This window comes from Microtus oregoni, unplaced genomic scaffold (genome assembly GCF_018167655.1).
Source record: "Microtus oregoni isolate MIOR12 unplaced genomic scaffold, Mior012 000013F_ref0000133, whole genome shotgun sequence".
NCBI lineage: Eukaryota > Metazoa > Chordata > Mammalia > Rodentia > Cricetidae > Microtus > Microtus oregoni.
The window spans coordinates 32,477,949-32,498,590 of record NW_024543072.1 but is presented as its reverse complement, the minus strand read 5'-3'; the positions used below and the strand labels follow the sequence as shown (position 1 = coordinate 32,498,590).

General features: G+C 41.3%; 1 pseudogene; it reads right to left on the bottom strand.

Annotated features, from left to right (window-relative positions):
• Positions 1 to 14,735: 14,735 nt before the first annotated feature.
• LOC121455420 lies at positions 14,736 to 15,436 on the bottom strand (annotated as a pseudogene).
• Positions 15,437 to 20,642: the final 5,206 nt, after the last annotated feature.

Below are 20,642 nucleotides of genomic sequence, written 5' to 3'. Positions count from 1 at the left end.
ACTTGAAAGCCTGGAGTTGTCTGAGTGGTTGAGAAATTGTCTAGATTAGATTGGCCCATGAACATGTCTCTCTGTGTGTGATTGTCTAGTATTTATTTTTTATGTGTATCAATGTTTTGCATGCATGCATGTTTATACACCACATGTATGTCTGATGTTTACAAGATGTCTGAGGCCATAAAAGGAAGTTGGATCTCCTGGGACAGGAATTGCAGACAGATGTGGGCTGCCAGGTGCGTTCTGAGGATGAGCCCAGGAACTCTGAAAGAACAGTCAGTGCTCTTAACTGCTGTTGACCATCTGACCCTAGATGTTCACTCCAGACCCCACCTTGGTTGTTAATTCACACAGGAGGTCCTAGCCCACTATGGGCAGCAGCATCCCTAGGCAAGTTGTTTTGGTAGCTAGATAACCATGAACCTGTGAATGAATGAACCAGAGAGAAGACAGCGAGCAATATTCCTTTGTGGTTCCTGTCTTGAGTTTCTGCTCTGATGTCCCCAAATGATGGATTGAGAATTGGAAGTCTAAGCCTTTTCCTCCACAAGCTGCTTTTGGTTAGAATGATTTATCACAGCAACAGAGAGGGAACCAGAGTATACACACAACAAATAAATAGACGAGTAATAAAAGCACAATGCATGTCAAACAGAATTTGACAAGGCAGATTTTTTTTCTTTCTTTTGTATGTATTTATCTCTTTTATGGTTTTTGAGACAAGGTCTCTCTCTATAGCTCAGGGAGCCTGGAATCCACTATGTAGTCTAGGCTGGCCTTGACCTACTAATGATTCTGCCTCAGCTTCCTAAGGGCTGGGATTCCAGATGAAGTCATCACCACCATGCCTGGCTTGTACAATGTTTCCTATAAATCGTTTGATTTATTTTAGCCATTAGAATACACTCAGTGGGCTTTCATTATGCTTTTTGAGATGGTTCAATTTGTTCGGTTTTCAGCCATGATCTCGTGTGTCGAAGAATAGACACGCAGAGGCAGCAGACACCACTACTGGCCAGAACTAGCAAGCTTACCAACCTAGAGCTGCCAAGGGGGATTCTAAAATAGACTATCTGCTGTGCACCCTGGTGTTGCTTCTTCTGGTGTCCTTCCTCCTCTCACCAGGTCTCAGTGATATTTCCTCAAAATGGTGAAGCATGTTGAGACACTTATTCAGGATCCTAAAATCAGGAAGATTTGAACACCTCCTGGATATTCCAATATCCGTTTACCGTGACATTGAATTTTGCAATGGCCACACCATGAGCAGCATCTGTCTGCCCAGCTATGACGACCGAGTGAGCCATTCTTAGCTTGCTCTCAGAGGAAAGAGGAACAGCTGTGCAGATCTGACTCCCTGGCCAGCCTAACATCCCTAAACGACAACAAAATGGGTCGACATGCCATGCTACACGGAGCATGTTAGAAATTTCTGAACTCGAAAAGCTGCGGTGCAGTAATATGTTAGTAACACATTCTTTTTCTCTGCATCTTTGTAACCTGTCTCTCTCGTTCTGTCTTTCTTCAAAGTTTTATAACTCTCAGAAAATTTAAGTCTGGCACCTGCTGATTTAAACTGAATGGCGTTTATTGCTTTCTGACACTAGGTTTCAAAACTTGATCTAATGTTAAAAATGAAGCATTGCCATTCAAATAAAATCAATACCACTTGCATTTAGGTAACTGTTTCAAAATAAAATTTCCTTCAAATGTCAGGTCTTGGCATAACAGATATATGGATAGATAGAAATGGACCAATATGTCTCTTATGTGTATATGCACATCTATATAAAACATAAAATGCTTTGATTATATTTTATGTGGTTTATTTTTATGATTTTAACACACACACACACTGTGGTTTGAATGTATTCTCTTTGCAAAAATTCAGCTGTTGCTTAGGTGATAATGTTCAGAATTGAGACTTTTAAGAGTCTATTGAAGCCATACAGTCTTTTTTCTAGTTAATGGGGCTAAAGCCCATGGCAAAGACACTTCATTTAACATTTGTCTGGTTGGCCCTTCTGCCTACCACCCATACGAAGGCACAATATCAAGACACCATCTTGGACGGGGGAGAGGCTATCTCCAGACAACTGTATCTGTCCGCATCTTACCTTGGACTTCTCACCCTTCAGAACCATAAACTCTGCTGTTTATGAATGTTTCAGCCAATGGCACTTCTGTTAGAGGAGCCTGGGCTAAGACAATACATGTATGATAGTCTTTAGTCATGGCATTCCATAGCCAGTGAGCTGAATGTGCCACTGGCCCTTCCCCACCGGGCACAGAACTCATTATTGGAGATGTCATCATCTGTGGTCTTAGTTTTGCTCATAATGCAGAGGGATCCATAGAAAGAATGCTTAGGGCTTTGTGGTCAGATGGCTCTGTTCATAATGCTGACTCTACCTCTTACTAAAAGCCTTGTTTTTCCTGTTAGGAATGAAATGAACTTAGCACTCCCTATCTGTTGCACTGTTGTGTGGACTAAATGAAATATTCATGCAGAACGTTCGGTGCAGGACCTGTCACCTCTGGTAGTAATTATTGGTAGCATTACATCACTGTATCTTTGCCTTTCCTTTCAGATAATGTGTCTTACAATTTGGTGATGGATTTTCTATTCATCTTTTCCATAATTATTGTGCCCTTTCTTGCCTTTTGTCCATTAGGCAGTTTTCTGATATTCCATTTTCTCTTCTCTGTCATATTTTGGTCAAATAGGTCTACATTATTATTTTAGTAATTGCAGTTGAGATCACAACTTACATTCTTGAATTTTATAGTTTACCCTCTGTGTCTGCATGTCGTGTCATGTGTGTGTATCTATGTTCTAATGTATGTGCGTGTATACATGTATGTGTATGCGCGTGGAGGTCCAAGTTTGATGTTAGATGTCTTTCTATATTGCTTTCTATTTTGTTTATTGAGGCAAAGTTTCTCGATGCACCTGGAGCTCACCAATTCTGTCTATTCCTGGTAGCGAGCTTGTTCCAGGTATTCCGTCTCTACCTGCTGAGTGCTGGGGTGGTTAACTTCTCTGCCTGCCTGACTTTTACATAGGTCCCGAGGATCCGATTCCTGGTGCACATGCCTGCACAGCATCATTTTATTCAGTGAGCCATCTCCCCAGCTCCATTCTACCTTAAATTAGACATTTGTCACTTTCTAAACAAAGGGATGATTCTATAGTAGTTGATCTGTTTCTTTCCCTTCCACAGTTTGTGTTACTTTTTGCTTGTTTCACTTCTGTCCTTTTTATTAATGCCATAAGAAATAGTTACTCTAACCGCTTTCCACGGTATATTAGTTACTTTTTTGAGGATGTAACAAAATTCCATGACCAAAAGCAACTTATTAAAAAAAAGCGTTTGTTTTGGTTTACAGTTCCAGAAGATAAGAGGAAGAATGACACCAAGTGGCAGGCGTGGTGACAGAAGAAGGGAGCTGAGGGATAGCATCTTCAGCCACAGACAGGGAGTGCAGAGAGAACTGGAAGTAGGGCAAGGCTGTAAACTCTCAAAAGCCGCAACATACTTTCTCCAGCAGGGCTCTAGCTCAAGATTCCTTATCCTCTGCAGACAGTGCCACCTACTGGGGACCAAGTGTTTACTACACCTGCCGGTGGTGGAAGGTTCTCTATCAAACCCTCACAGGCTTCAATCAGAAGAGCATTGCTAAACTAATGAAATGCAGAGCAAATACTAGGATCCAGCTGATCCTCCATCAGGCCAGACATTAAGGGGTTTCGCAAAGATGTAAATCAATGCTAATCTTTTCATCAAAGTTTCTTTGTTCTGAACAGGAAAGTGTTTTCCTAAAGTATGTTATTTATGCCCACATACATTGCACTATTATTTTTAAATGAGCAAGTACTAGGAAATCTTTAAAATGTCCACTTAACTTCCAATTATAGTACATATCAATGGGCATAAGTCACATAAAGAATGTTCTTTCATGGTCTTTGACAGCTTCAGGAGCATGAAGGAGTTGGAGAGATGTCGTTTACTAGATGGCTAAAAGTTCAAATCGGTTTTTATGTCATTTAGAAACCTTATATAGGTACATATATGTATATAGATAATGTACATTTCCTTTGTGCAGTAAATTGCTCTTTAATTAGTTTTGTAAGAAATTTTACTCACTAGGGATAGCTTCTTAAGAATGTGTTTAAATATTGATAGCGAATCACTACAAAACAAAACACACCAAAGCTAGGAAGGAAATAAAGTAATCTTCTCCATTTAAGACAAAAGGGAAAATAGACGCACAACATCCATTACCAAATTCCCAAAGGCAGAAATTCGGATTTCGATGACTGCAAGGCAGGAAATGCTAAGAGGGGATGTATGTGTTTTATATGAAATGAGCCTCTGTTCTCATCGAATGAAATCTGGGTCATTAACAACAGCCGTTTTACTGATTGTAATTGCTGTGATTGCAGAAACAGAGGCAGAAACTAGGAATTCTTGTCGTAATATTCATGCTGTAATGTGTTACCTGCAGTTCAACTGTGCCAACTGCTCTCATCTGAACTGTAAAACTGCATTCCAGTTAGGGAATGCTAATGGGAGTAGCACCTTAAACTGGAGCTCAGTGGGCCCTTTAACATCCCAGGAGTCCAGCTGCTGTTGTCACCATCCTAATGAGTCATTGGTTAATAATAACTAGGTGACGGGGAAGGTTTTGATCTTCCTTTATTGCAATGCCATAAAGCAAACACATTTATGATGTGAACTGTAAGTTACATATTTACTGCCTTTACCACATTATCTACTTTTAGATTTTTAACACGATTTTATTTATTTATTTTTTTTTTGGTTTTTTGAGACAGGGTTTCTCTGTGGTTTTGGAGCCTGTCCTGGAACTAGCTCTTGTAGACCAGACTGGTCTCGAACTCACAGAGATCCGCCTGCCTCTGCCTCCCGAGTGCTGGGATTAAAGGCGTGCGCCACCACCACCCGGCTTTTTGTTTTGTTTTTTTTTTTTTGGTTTATTTTTATTTTTTATGACTTGTGTGTGTGGGTATGGCTTGTGACTGCAGGTCCTGTGGAAACCAGAAGAGGGCACTAGACACCCTGGAGCTGGAGTTAGAGGCAGCTGTGAGTCAGCTGATGTGGGTGCTGGGAACTGAGCTTAGTTCTCTGCAAGAGCAGCGTGCTCTCTTAACTGCGGAACTGCCTCTCTACTAACCCACACATATAGATTTAAAAACTCGTGTGTGTGTGTGTGTATGTGTGTGTGTGGACAGTGTGAGTGTAGCAGTCAGAGGAGAACTTTCAGGTTTCAGTTCTCTCCTTCTACCATGTAGGTCCTGGGATGAGACTCAGGCTCTTTCTTGGTGGCCGGTGCTTTTACTACTGAATCATCTTGTCGGCCCTATTTTTATATTTTAGAATGAACCCAAACCGATTTGGGGGTGACTTTGTGAATGTAATTCATCTAAAATTTCCAAAACCTTTTGGAAACATGTCTACACAAAGCTCATTTTACACCAAGGGCATCATGCAATTAATCTTGACTAGAAGAGAAATGTACTCCATTGTATTCTATTGATAAAGAATTGATAGGAATCGGAAACAAAGGGGTGAGGAAATGAACCGCGTCCATTGGATGATGGCATGTGTGAAAACCGTTTAAACGGGCATTGGAAAGTTACCATTCACAGAGGACAGTGTGGCTGGAGGTAAGAGAATGTACCCAATTTTAAGAAATCTTCCTCTCCCTTGCAATGTACAAATCATCTGTCACAAACTAAGTTGGAAGGATATTATACAACTTGAAACAAATTATATCCAGTGTGTGATATATTACCCTTCCATTTTTATAGCTAAAGATACTGAGACATAGTGTGTTTGCATGGCTTATTCGAGGGAGCTGCTCCAATGGGGTCAAGTAGGGTTGGTTTTGGAAACTTATATTCCAGAGTTTCTCCCTGGGAACGTCTTTCTTGATATATTACTCACACATCTCTGTGATAGGGAGCTTCTGGAGAATGAACTACATGTCAGGGTAGATGCCCAGAAAGAGGATGAATGTGTAGTCCTCAGCTGACGGGACAAGAAGTGGTTAGATGGAGTTCATGTATTCAGTGTCTCTGTAATGAGTGATGGAACCCACAGAGAAGATGGTTCTTTTTTCCTATTAGGTATTTTATCTTTTATATTTTTATTTTTAAAATTTAAATATATGTTGATTATATTCTTTCCCTACCCCAACAAATAGCCCAGGAACCTATTGGAAAACTAAATAATACTAGCCTAAAAACATATTAATAAAATGACTTCTAATGATATTTCAATATACGCATAGATCAGTGCCTTGTTCAGCTACCATCAGAGAAGCTTCCTCCTGCAGCAGATGGGAACAAATACAGAGACCCACAGCCAAATAATATGCAGAGAGTGAAAGACCTTGGAACACTCAGCCCTAAATGAGATGTCTCCATGAAATTCATGCCCTCAGAGCTCAGGGAACCCCATAGAAAAGGAGGTGGGAAATAGTGTAAGAGCTTGAGGGGCTGGAGGACGCCAAGAAAACAAGGGGAGGACTGCTTTTAAATAAGGATGTAGACAACGCTCTGGCTATATAAATAGAAATTTATTCAAATAATAGTTAGATGTGTAGTTTTGCCATATTTTCTCATTTGTTACTGGAAGTGTAATTAGCTTTATCTGAAAGAATTGAGATTTTTATTTAAAACGACATCTATGATTTTGGATGGTTAATAACAAGAACTTTGAATTATTTGCTAGTCTTTGTGCATGCTCTAGGACCAGGTTGTGTGCCCTTTGTTGTCTCTCAGCATCCCTTGAACACCTTAATTGCACCAAATGAACTTTCACTAAATGAGCATCCAGGTACTGGGGTAGGCGCTGGAAACAGAAAGACGATGGTGATTCATTCTCTCACGTTTGTAATGGCGTGGCTATTTGGCTGTCTTATAGCTGCCCAAGGGAGGAGACAAATATGTCCGCTAGAAAGGGTTTATTTTATCTCAATTCTGTCAAAGCAAAAAAGTCAAGGTGGAAGGGACGTAAGAGAGCTAGCTTAATCACAGGCATGGTTAAGAGCGGACTGAGTGCTTGCATGCTTCCAAGTCAGCTCACTTTTTCTTTTCTTGCGCAGTTTAGGGAATAGTGTCACCCAGTGAGGCCTGGTTTTCCCCACCTTAACTAAGACAATCAAAACAATCCCCTACAGACACACCAACAGGCCAGCCTGGGCTAGGCAGTCCTACACTGAGACTTCCTTACCAGGTGATCTTTTACATTCTGTCAAGTTGAGAGTTGAAAGGAACATCACAAGAGACTAGCTCTAAAGAGCAAACTGTCTTGCTTGAGAGAAGCTCTGACATTGGAGGACAGCCTGACTGCTGACAGGTTCCCGTGTCGTTAAGACACTCAGACCACATCGGAGGAACAACCGAAGGCTGCACAGAGAGACAAAACAAAGGGCAGCCCTGTTCCTCCGCAGCTCTGCCCACCATCTGACTGTAATCTAATGAGAAACTTTAGTCAGAGCCTTCTATTGAAATGAGGAGAGGTAACACAATTGTTTTCAGGTGCTAGGCCCTGGGTTGATTTATTATATAATAGCAGCTAACTCAAATAAGCTCTACTCATTTTTCAAACCTTGAATTATTTGTTTTTGTTTTTAATCCACTGGACTAAAGATCATTTAGGAGAATAATTTTGGTTTCCGTGTCTTTTCCTTCCCTTTTTATTTATTTACTTTTACTGTACCTGAAGAGAGGGTGCCACATGGAGGGGAGAACTGTTGGATGCCCCACATAATTTGTCCTTATTGTCTCCGCCATCGACATGTAGAAGTGACTAGTTGGCTGCTGTCCCCGTCCTGAGGCTGACATGATGAGTCTGTTATGGTGAGAACGTGATATTAATCCCTGTGCAGCTGTGAGTCATTGTGGCTCCTGAGGCCAAACTACTCAATACGTTAGTTTTATTGCTTCTGAGATGATAAACAGATACCAGAGCTTGTCGGCATATGAGGTCTATGATACAGGACTGTCCCTGGCACATATATAACTACCTCACGCATAGCAGCAGACTCTTTGGCAGAGAGGGAAAAACCACAAACTCACATTAAATCCAATGAGAAGGTTAGTTCCTCTAGGCACACTAGTCCAGCTAGGACTCATCTGGGCTCTTGGTGTTGTGGTGGGACATATGGTATCGTTACTGTGTACAGAACAAGGGACCCATAGTTCTGAGTGGCCAGCTTGGAGAAGAAATCTCAGCACCCTCTTATGGAAATAATAATCACGGTAAAGACTATGAGTTCACAGTGTCTGGTGGGGTGAGGCCCGTGTCTTTCCGCTTTAGTTGTTTATGTTAGGTCTTCTGTCAGAGGGACACAGTCTGACTAATACCTCTGCCTTTTTCGAAAGTGTTCTTTTCCCAAGGCAGTGCTAGCCTCTCTGAGCACACAGAATGCTGTAGGTCAGCAGGTACACAAGTAGAAATTTGGTCTTTGTACACCTGTCAGTTTTACCTAAGTAAGCTCCCAACAATCATTTTTCTTTTCACGCCAGATTTTACTTAAACATTGTAGTTTTCAGATCTTTCTTGTGTGGCTAAAGTTGTATTTTCTTTTGTTTTCTACTTACCATGCCCCTTTGTGGTTGTATTTTCCTACCTTAGGATGGTTAATATTTTAAAAAAATTAAACAAATAAAATACAGTTTTTTTTTTATTATTTGAGAATTTCACGTATGAATACGATATATTTTTATCATACCCCCGACATCCTCTGTCTTCTCTCAGACCACTCAACATCCTGCTTCCAACTTCATACCATCTTTAAAAGCAGTAAACTATTGATTCTGGTTAGAGCTATTCACCTAGACACTGCCGTATCGTCATCCATGAAGAGTGGATAATCTAGAAGAGTCCACGCCCTAAAGAAAACTGACTCTCCCAGAAGTGCAATGGTTAAATTTAATTGTCAGGTAGACTTTGAACCACCTAGAAACCATACCTATGAGCATTTCCTTGAGAGTAGGCATGTGTGTGTTTTTAAGAATATTTATTTATTTTTAGAGTATTGGTGTTTGGCCGGAATGCGTGTCTGTGTACCATGTGCACACAGTGCCATGGAAGCCAGAAGCCATCACTGAATCCTTTGTAACTGGAGTTACAGATGGTGTTTAGCCAGCATGGCTGCTGGGAACCAAACCTGGGTCCTTCGGAAGAGCGATACGTGCTCTTAGCCTCTGAATCTTCTCTCCAGACCATTAAGAGTGTTCAACAGGTTTAACTGAGAAGATCCACCTTGATTTTATGTGGTTTATCCATGGTTTGGGGCTCCCAGGATGAATAAAAATGGAGAAAGGAGAAAAAGGCAGAAGATCAGTGTAGTGATGAGGCGAGCAGGCCTGCTTTTCGTCCTGCTCAGCTCCCGCATGGCTCACTTTACACCCGAAATAACAACACACAAATTGTATTCATTTAAACACTGCCTGGCCCATTAGCTCTAGCCTCTTACTGGCTAACTCTTACATCTTGATTAACCCATATCTAGTAATCTGTGTATCACCACAGGGTCGTGGCTTACTGGGAAGATTCTAACCTATGTCCGTCTTGGGCAGGAGCTTCATGGCGTCTGCCTGACTCTGCTTTCTTTCTCCCAGAATTCTGTTTGGTCTACTCTGCCTGTCTAAGCTGCTGTCCTATCAAAAGGCCAAGGCAGTTTCTTTATTTAACCAATGAAATCAACACAAAACAGAAGACCTTCCTACATCAGATCAGGGGTGTTCTCCTTTCTTTGCTTCAGGATCTATGTACAGGTGAGCAAGCTCTCATCACCACAGGTTCACATCATCAGCCCTCTGCCATGTGTTTTCTGTCAGAGTGGACCATACCCCTAAATCATCAGATAAGACAAATTCTTCATCTCTAATGTTTTATGACAGGCATTTTGTTATAATAATTAGAAAAACAATTAATATAGAAAAAAATTGGTTTTGGGGGTGGGGGTAGGGCTATTGCAAGGGCAAATTGTCCGTAGAGTTTTTAGGTCTTTAGATCCAAAAATAGGAACTGTCATCTTGGCTTGGTCTATGATCAGTATTGCCTGATCAGATCTACTTGCATTTCAGATATATATGTTTTGTACCTAAGATTAAACAAGAACAAACAACTAATTTCTATCCTAATAAATTTTTAATAATATTAAAATTTGTCTTTTATAAGAAGTACTATCATACTAAGAACTTACATGTTTATTTTTTGTAGGCATGTATGTGCATACAGGTGTGTTTATGTGCACATGTGTGTACTGATGTGAATGCACATGTATTTATGTGGAGGCGAGAGAACTACTTTGGGTGTCATTTCTTAGGCACTATCCATCTTCTAAAAAAACTATTTTTTTTTTGAGTCAGAGCCTCAGTATGTAGCCCAGGCTGGCCTGGAATGTGCTCTGTAGACCAGGCTGGCCTAGAACTCACAGATATCTACCTGCCTCTGTTTCCTGAGTGTTGGGATTAAAATCACACACACCAGACCTGTAATATCCATCTTCTATTTTTGAAACTGGGTCTTTCATTGGCAAGCATTCTAGGGTGAAAAGCTACCCCTCGGGATCTCCCGGCATGCATTTCCCCAGCACTCTGATCACAAACATGTTCTTGATTCCAGACCAGCATGGACTCCATCATGAAGTCCTGTCTCAAAAACCATTTTTGAAAGATTGATAGTGTCCAAGAAATGACACCCAAAGTAGCCCTCTGAACTCCATGTACACATATGCACATTCACATCAATAGTCCATGTGTGCATAATTTGCACATGCCTGCACGTTAGCCTCAGGCTCTTAACCAACTGAGCCACCCCCAGACCCACACTGATTACATCATGACTCCTTTGAGACGGGAGACAGCTTAGATGAGGGGACTGATGACTTGGGGGACGTTAAATAAGGTATCACAATAAACATGGATTCAGAGGGCCATGATTAGGGCTTTTTTCTTTTTCACATTCTTGCTGTGTGTCCTTAGGTCAACCAATGAATCACTCTGATTCATTGATCATGGCTTATCACTCTGGGGAACACTGAAGGCATTTAGTGTACAGAGGCCCTCATGGGCTTGTCATTTTCCCTTGACCCAGAGGATTTTGTGGATGATTGACACAGTAGGATGTGTTTCCTTCTGTTATCCTGCAGTGACTAAACTGCCTTTCAAGGGGATAGGGAAGCCTTCCTCCCACTACATCATAATGCTTTGTCTCCTTTAAGTTCAATGTATGTTTGCAATATATTTATTCCCAGTAGTAAGACGGGTTTTGTTCTCTTTTCCTCTTGAAAACACTGAAAAAGTGAAACATTTACTCTCTGCGCTACCAGCCGGGCTTTCCCCTAGTTTCTGTGGATAATAGCTCCTGTCAACAGGGTCCTCTGAAGTAGAAAAAAAAAACTGTTGGAGCAGTTGCCTGAAGAGCTCAGTGTCCGGTCATGGATAAAACCCTGTGATGGGTCCCTCCCATCCCTGGACCCCGTGTCTGCTCTCTGTCTGGTCAGATTGTCCTATATCCATGGGAAATAGCCTAAAGCCTGTGGACATTATTTTCATGGAATCTTGATGCTGCTTTTTTTTTTCCAGGCTAAAGGTCACTAGTACTGCCAATGTTGGAAAAGAAAAACAGCTTTCACAATTTTAATCTTTTAAAGTAGTGTGGGAAGAAGGATTCGCATATCCATAATCCTGATTCAAAATGTCCTGGGCTTCAAATGATCAGTAGTGTCTTGGGATATAAGAATAATTAATAATTCCAAGCAGAGAACACCAACACAGAAACATTTTAATTGGTACACGGACGGGCGGTTGAATATATAAGGGAACTAAAAGCCCAGGGGGATTACTTGTACAAACAGAGGACGGTTCTGAAGACATGGTTTTGTGGATTGGATTTCAGGGATAGATCTACTTTTACAAGGCCTGGATCCTTGATGGTGAGAACAGAAATGTGGAGAATATAAAAAAAAACCGAAAACAAATTATGGTCAAGACAGTTCTGATTTTGTAGCTTGGGAGTGGATATATTATTCGATATTTATTTATTTATTCATTCAAAAACTGTTATACATATGATGCATGTAATTGAAACTGACTCATTTTTAGAGCTGTTTGAGGTTCACAGCAGGTGCAGAGATTTCCACATATTTCTTGTCTCTACACATGGTTAACCTCCCTGATTGTGAAAAGCTCCCACTAGACATTGGATTTATGTATAAAACTGATGGACACTATTCAACTCTGGAAGTTAAAACCATAGTGTCAACGTACTGCAGCTATTGCCATACTTAGGGTAGTGCCATGCCACGGGTGCTGTGTAAATACTGCATGTTACCCACTTTCAAAGGAGCAGTGGTTCTTGATATTTCACTCGTGATATGTAAAACAGTGATATCCTGAGGTGTCAACATTTTCCTGGCCCACTCATCCTCAACATGTAATTTACAAGAATAATAAACAATAGACTTCTTGTCTCCCCATATGTAGAAAAAAGCCTTGGGTTTCAGATATATATATATATATATATATATATATATATATATAGTATGTTCTCAACTTGAAATATTCTTATTATTGCATTTGTTTATTTTGTTTGAAACATTCTGAAGGCTAATTCTTTAAAGTATTTGACGTATTTCCAATGTAAGTTTTGGTCAATGGTTGTCTTCTAACAATTCTGGTCATTTCTGTTTCCCCTGGATTATAACTATTAGTTAAGATTTCATGTATACTTGCTAGTAGAATCGGTGCATAATAGTAGCTGTATAACTTTACGATCTATTCTGTTTCTATTCTAATATGATTCTCCCTAAACTTTGTGTATGTATAAAGGTATCTTATTCTTAACGTTTTCACTATCCTGTCGACTGATCACTGTGGAAAGATTGAGAGACTGTGGAATGCTCAGCCTTCAATGGGGCATCTGTCTCACACCCCTTCTACCGAAGAACCAGAGATTATAGCAATGCAGGTGGATGGAGAGATTTTTAAGAACCAGATGTTGGGGGGGGGCTGCTGCAAAGCTATTTCTGGACATGATGGGGCTGTTGCACATAGGAACTCATAATAATAGGGACCTGTACTGATGTAGGTGGGTCTTCTATCTATCTATTGTTTCATTGGTTAATTAGTAAAGAAAACTGCTTGGCCAGATAAGTCAGAACATAGGTGGGTAGAGTAGACAGAACAGAATGCTGGCAAGAAGGGAAGTGAGGCAGACGCTATGAAGCTCCAACCCAAGATGGACGTAGGCTAGAATCTTCCCGGTAAGCCACCAACTCATGGTGCTATACACATTGATATAAATGGGTTAATCAAGATGTGAGAATTAGCCGATAAGAAGCTAGAACTAATGGGCCAGGCAGTGTTTAAAAGAATACAATTTGTGTGTTGTTATTTCGGGTGTAAAGCTAGCCGTGGGGAAGCCGGGTGGGACGAAAAGCAGGCCTGCCTGTACCTCCTTCTACACTGTACAAGATTAAACCAGCCAAAAGTCCTCACTGTGGGTGATTTGGGATCTTCTGAAGGCCCACCTACCCCTAGCTGAAGAACCTATGGGCAACCGGTTGCAGCTGGTGAGGAAGGGTTTCTTTCAACTTGCTTCAGGGACACCGCTCCTGATAATTTGCTCACGCTCTTGCGGATGGCATCTTGCACATCCTGGTAGCACTGAATGAACTCGGTGGGCTAAAAAGAGTACAGGAAGTCGGGAGGGAAAGTGGTAGGAGGTGTGGGCGGATTTGACCCAAACATTCTATGCATATGTGAAATTCTCAAATAATAAATAAAAAGGAAAAACATTCAATACCTTGCTTACTGCTTAAGATTCTACATTTAAATTCCCTACGTGTAGGGATATTTGCGTCTGAAGCTTAGAAGCAGTACTTGGTTGTGTTTCTTTCTCTCACTCCACCCTGTCTTGACCACTGTGCTAGAGCTATCGCGATACCGCGATACTGTGGGTACAACAGTGCTGACAGGCTGCCTTTCTGTTGGGCCAGCATCCACACCCTTAGAGCAGGCAGGTGTTGCTCGGGGCTCTGTTGGGAGGCTGCTGAGAGAAGATTAAGCGACACCCCGCTGTAGGAAGATTTCTTGAGGTTTTGTTTTGTTTAGGTAACCAGATGAGACCAGTTTGGGATGTTATCTCGCCTGGTGATCTCAAGAGGCTGTGCAAGGATGCCCTTCAGGAATATCTTCAAGATAAAACATGCCTTCCGTTCTTAAAAAGCCACAGCTCCTATTTATTTTCAAGTTAGTTATTCTTCGAGCCAATTGAGAACTTATCAAGTGCTCTTTTAATTAAAATATGGTAAGTATAGATATTTCTCAGACCTTCTTACTCAGTGTGTGGGTCACTTTAGCTAAATCCCCAAATAGGCTTCCTTACAGAGGTTCTTAATAAAGAAACACTCCCACATTTAATGTAGTTTCTTGGAAGGATGTGGCTTTTTTTTTTCTAGTTAGAAGCATTTTATTTAAATGTGCCAAATAAAAACCCATATCTTCAGACCAAAAGATGTTAATACTTTCAACAAAAACAGTTACTTAACTGCTATGAATTTTACAGGGCAATAATCCAGATCCATTTTGATTAGATGGTTGATGATCCTTCCTAGGTTACATTTTACAGACATAACAAATCCCTTATAATAATGTAAACAAAAAAACTTTTCCCTAAAGGGTGAACTTGAGAACTTCAGTCCATTCTTTCAGGACTTGCACTTCTTCGTGGATTCCCTGATGGGGAACGGCTTCTTTTAGGTGACAGAGATCTGGATTTTGATCGGCTGCTTCTTGGCCGTGAAATAGACCTGGATCTTGATCTCGACCTTGAACAGGATCTCGAACCTTTTATAGAACCAGACCTAGATCTTCTGAGTGAAGTTGATCTTGAAGAGACACAGACCTTGATCTTTGAGGAGATGCTGATCTTGACCTCCTTCCCCGACTCCTGCTGCATGAACGAGAGTATCGCCTTCCCCTGGAACGGGAATGTGATCTAGACCGTGACCTGCTTTTTCTTTGAGGGCTATAGCAATGACAGTCATAAGCATAACGTCCCTTTTCACCACACTCAGAGCATCTATCATTAGGATCAAAGGGACGTCTTGCAGGTGGCCTATCAAAACGGGATCTCCGAGGCATGCCTATTGATAATTCAACCCTCACTCGAGAACCACAAATCACCTTCCCATCCAATCCTCGAACTGCATCTTCTGCATCTGTAGGATCTTCAAAATCCACAAAGGCAAATCCTGGAGGATTTCTGGCAATCCACATGGTTCTTAAGGGCCCATAGTAACTGAATGCCCTTTCTAACTTGACTTTACCAGCACCAGTTCCCAGGTTACCAACTTACACCTTGGTTTCTCTTCCATACCACCCATAGCATGACATGATGGCGGGCTCGTGTGCTCGGCTCTCGCTCGCAGTGCCGGCAGCTCCAGTAGTAGCACGGACGCGGCTGCACTGCTTCCCTCTTCGACACTCCCGGCAGCGCTACCGAAGTATGTGCCTTTTTGCTTTATATTTTGACAAAGCTATTTGAGTGACTTTTATTATCTTTTGGTTGAGAAGAAGCCAAGAGCTTTGGTCTCACCTATGGCCTATTTTCTAATGTCCTAGAAACTTCAGGGCAGATATTTCACAAACATACATAGTCTTCATATCGTCATTATTATCACTGGTGGATCTGAAAAGATTTCGCCAGTGCTCTCTGACTTCAGAAAGAAAGCCATCAATCTTTGAAACATTTAAAATCTGTGCCAGTTGGGAGCCTGCTGTCTCAAGACAAGCTGCATCTCAGCTTCCAATAGGTACAGTGTGAAGGAGAACTGTTTTCATGGAAGGATTTTCCTGTTGACTTCATGCACATTTGTTATAGTGCTTGATTATGTTTTAACTATTTATTTATACACATCTTTCCATTGTTAGTCATTTGATGAGCCACAGCCCTGCTTAACTTTGCTTTAGAGGGGATAATGCAAAGTGAAATTTTATTGATGTTTCAGTTGAAGCTGTATAAAGGTTCTAAATTCAATGTTTGAATCCTGGTGGCTGTTAGGTTTTGATTTTGGTTTATCAGCCCAGTGTAGATGTGTGTGGTCACAGATCAGAGGGTTCTGGTCCTCAGAAAGTAGCCTTCAGTGCCTTTGAAGACTTGTGCTCCTGAAACAGTCCTTTGTCTTACCTTTTGGAGCCAGGGATATTTTAAGCAGCTGGAAATTAAAGTGGGCGAATTTTCAGTACTCACTGGAATTTCCTCCCGATACTCTCCTGTATGTTTCTATGTTTTATTGTTTTCATTCTTGTCTTCATATTTACTATATTTCTAATCTCCATGCCTTTACCCTGGTGAGAGGTATTTTTGTCGAAGCTAGTCCCCGACAGCAGCTACCACTAATCTCTCTAGTGTATAAGACAGGTATGCCCAAGCACTCTGTGATGGCAGTGATGATGGGCTACAGGTTGGTCCTGTGTGCCCTGGGCTCACAGAAGTTCTAAGCTAAGGCCTCTTCCCCACCCTCATGTTTATACACAGCTGGTTTTTTCCTCCTACCACAGTTCTACCCACAGCTTTTTCAACGTGTTCCTCTGTGTGGATTGCACTTCCCCATCCAAGCATATCTGTGTCTGTGAATTCCAGTTCAAGTGAGGACCAGGTTCTGAGTCCACTCTGAACCCCAGGGTGGCACCCCTGTCCAGCATAGGAGATGAAGTCTTTGGGGTTTAAAGATGTAAAAACACATATCTTTCTTTCGTTGGCCCAAGTTTTGACTATAAGACTCTTAAACAGATCCCCATCTAGGGTGCCAGTAGCAAGCTAGGAAGTACAGGGCCATCCTTCTCCAGTTTCTTTTGGCTGCTTGGGAGGACTTCTAGGTCCTCATGTATCTGGGATGACTTCACACTAGATAGTCAGTAAGGAGAACCTGGCACACATGAGCTTGCTTGAATGTCCCAAGTGTTAGGACCACAGGCATACGCCACCGTGACTGGCCATATCCTGTCTCAAACTTTACTTTTTCAATGTGTCAGTGTTGGTCGAAGTGCCTTGGGGCTTTCCTTTTCCCTTTTGCTTGAAGCCATGCTGGGAGTTATTCTTCTCTTCCCTTAATGTTTTGCTCAGTGCTTTGCTAGGGCCTGTAGTTTCTCTGCTAAAGGCAACCTGGTTTCTATTTCCTGTTGACTCTTTGTCTCCAGACTGTATGCGTCTCAGGTATAGTGATGCCTTGCTTCAGACTCATGGAGGTATAGGAAAGCAATGTTGTCTCTAATCCACTATCTAGTCCCTTGTTCTCATTCATATTTTCACATCTTCATTTTTTCCACCTCCATGCTTCTTTTATTTTGTCCATTTTCTGTGTAACAGCTGAATTATAATATGGCATATCCCTGTTTGCACCTCTTCAAAAAGTTTCCATCACAATTCAAAGTGTGCCTATGTGATCCTTCTGTCTGTTTGTTATTACCTCATGTAGCTACAAAGTCCACTCCTTATTTTAAGTCCTAGCAGGGAGGCCTTTTCTATTAGATGACTCTGCTATTTTGAACCATATGCTTTATCTCTTTGTCCAACCACTTTGGCGATGGTATCACACGGACTCACCTAGCCTCAGGTTGACAGAGTCTGCCTTAAATCCATCCATGGAGTCTCACTTTATCCCCAGGTTCTTCCTAGGACTCTCAGCTTTAGACAATGTGGGTGTAGGATCTGACACCCCCATGGATGACTCTCATCTAGAAACAGATGAGAACCAATAGCTAATCTAGTGTCTCATGCTTGGTGAAAGTAATTACAGTTACACAAAACAGGTGACTGGAAGCCCTGGTACCCTGGCAGCAATAATATACACTTACATTGGAATCTTCTGCCATCTTTTGTCACTTCTGTTGCCTTACTTCCTTCTCCTTTTCCTATTTATAAACTAATTAACTAAGAGTGTATGAATGTGTGCATGCATGTGTGTGTGTCTGTGTGCATGTGTGTGTGCATGCACATGTGTGTCTGTGTGCGCATGTGTGTGCATGTGTGTGTGTGTGTCTGTGTGTGTGCATGCATGTATGTGCATGTGGGTGCATGTTGGGGGCAGAGGTTGCTGTTGGGCATCTTCCTATACTGATTTTTTTGAGACAGGCTCTCTCACTGAACCTAGAGCTCACTGCTAGGTGAATGGCTGGATGCTGGTCAGATAGCTCCAGGGATCTGCATGCTCACTGTTAGGTTTGCAGTCCTGTACCACAACCCTTAGCTCTTATGTGTGTGAGAGATCTGAGTTCAAGTCCTCATGCTTGCACGGCAGGCATGTTACCAAATGAGCCATCTCTGCAGCCCTCCTGTTCCTCCCTAATTAACCACCTGCATACAAACCCTTGTTTTAGCCTCTGCTTTTGAGTGGATTTAAAGTCAGGTATCTTCCATAACCACCTCATGTAAATTATATTTAATTCTGTTTGCCCTTACGTTGGTTTGTTTTTAATCTAAAGTTAATGCACATTGCTGCTTGATAATATTTTTATGTCACACTTCAGTGGTACTTCTCCTGTGAATAGCCCTTCATTTTGTCTGGCAAAGGCAATTTCTGAATTACCTCTAATTCAGTCACTGATGTTTGACAACACAATGCACTTACATGGACAGCGACACTGGTTGGTTAGTTTGACAGTGTAGATTGCAGATCCAGTTAGTGGAGACCTTGAATAAAAAACTGCTTCATGTTCAGATTCTCTGATTGAAGCCCCCTCCCGTAGATCAACTGTATTTGTGTAGTAGCTGTTCCTAAAAGCTAGACTTATCACTGGAGTGCTTGATTTGAGTGTGAAGTATTTTGCTATGTGAGCAAAAGCTCAGATTTAAAAAAAAAATTGGTTGGAGAGATAGCTCAGTAGGTAAAATTCATACAAGCCTGGGAACCCAACAGTTTTTACTTTTAGATATTAAGTGTAAAGAAAGAGTTAAGGATGGTGCCATTAAAACTTTATTCAATGAAGTCTAGAACAGAGTAGCCAAAAACATTTCAAGATATGCCAGTACTACATTTACTTTTGCTATAACATTTAAATATTAAAACATTAACTTTTGGGTGACTAAAGACATTAAAATGAATAATATGAAATTAATTTAAATAAATTATATTACAAGGGATGAGAAATTAATAACTTGCCCAAGGCCTCTTGGAATTTGATGCTGGAATTGAATTCCTGCTCTTACTCAGAACTTACTCATTCTCCTTTTTGACTCACTAACCCAGAGGCCTGGACACCCCAGCAGCCCTGACCTTGTGTCTTTGAGACACACTTTCCTTTGTCTATACTGAATCACCAACAGTGGTCCTTGAAACTGGTCCCTGGGGTGTGTGAAGGTGTGACGTCAACTGGAATGGGGATGGTAAAGGGTCCACATAACTCTACAGCATGGGAAAACAGAAAGTAATGTAGGCATTGAGGCTCAGCTCATCAAGGAACTAGATACAGAGGTGTAAGCTTCTCGAGCCATGTGGTCAGGTCCCTCCTCCATGACTTCTAACTGCCAGGTTCCACCCACAGAATGCTCTAACTGCCATCACTGCTGGACCCTGCCCCCACCCTGTACACTATTGCCCAATTGTGTGTGAGACCCAATGTAATATTGCTCAATTGATGGACATGAAATCCCACCAGTCTCCATCCTGAAAAGTTCCATCCCCTTCCCAAGAAACTCTGTTTAAGCCCTGTATCCTGTTCAAAGGAAGCCACCCACCTCCCGGTTTTTCCCCTACCAATAATTCTCTTGTTTGTTGTGTGTTGCGACTGATATTCCTTGGCTCTCAGCTGCCAGGATGTCTTTCCATTCGATCTGTAATGTTTACAGGAGGTAGAAGCAATGTGTCAAAGCAACCTGAAGTACAGGAGGATAGCCAGAAGCTGGACCACTAACAGGAAACTGTAAACCTGGAAACTGTTTCTCAATTCTTCAGTAGGGCTGGAGCCCCACTCTGATATATATTGAGACAGGGAGACCAACATTTAAAACAGCAACCACAGGGCTGTAAGTATCTCTATTCCAGAGATGATGAGACTATGATCCTATGTTCATTAAAATTTACGTTGGTTAAAAAAGATAATTGAAGGGTGTGTTTGTATTGGCCCACTATCCTAAAAACATTGATCATAATTGAGTTCACTGTAAGATGAGAAATCAGGTCACAATGGATGTGAGTGTCTTCATATGTCTTCAAGACATTCTTGCTAGACAGAATGGCTCATGAACCTCATCACTTATCTGTCTAGGTTTTCTTTTTACGGTTTGGCTAATCAAAACAGATGCTGAATTTGTGGCCTACGTGTGGCACACACATACATCATCACACGGGAATGCCTTTTATCTTAAAATGGCTTTAATTTTGAAATTCTCAAATTTACAAAAGAGCTGAGGGGATAATACAGTGAACATTTTAATAACCAAGGATCACCAGAATCACCATATATTTCCATTTTTACTTCCCTTTCACATCCCACAAAGACGTTTTAAAAATTAATCAACCATAATGGCCGACTTGTTTGGCCCATGGCGTCTTCTGCATATGAGAATCTTTATCTATAATCTTAGCACTCATCAACATGA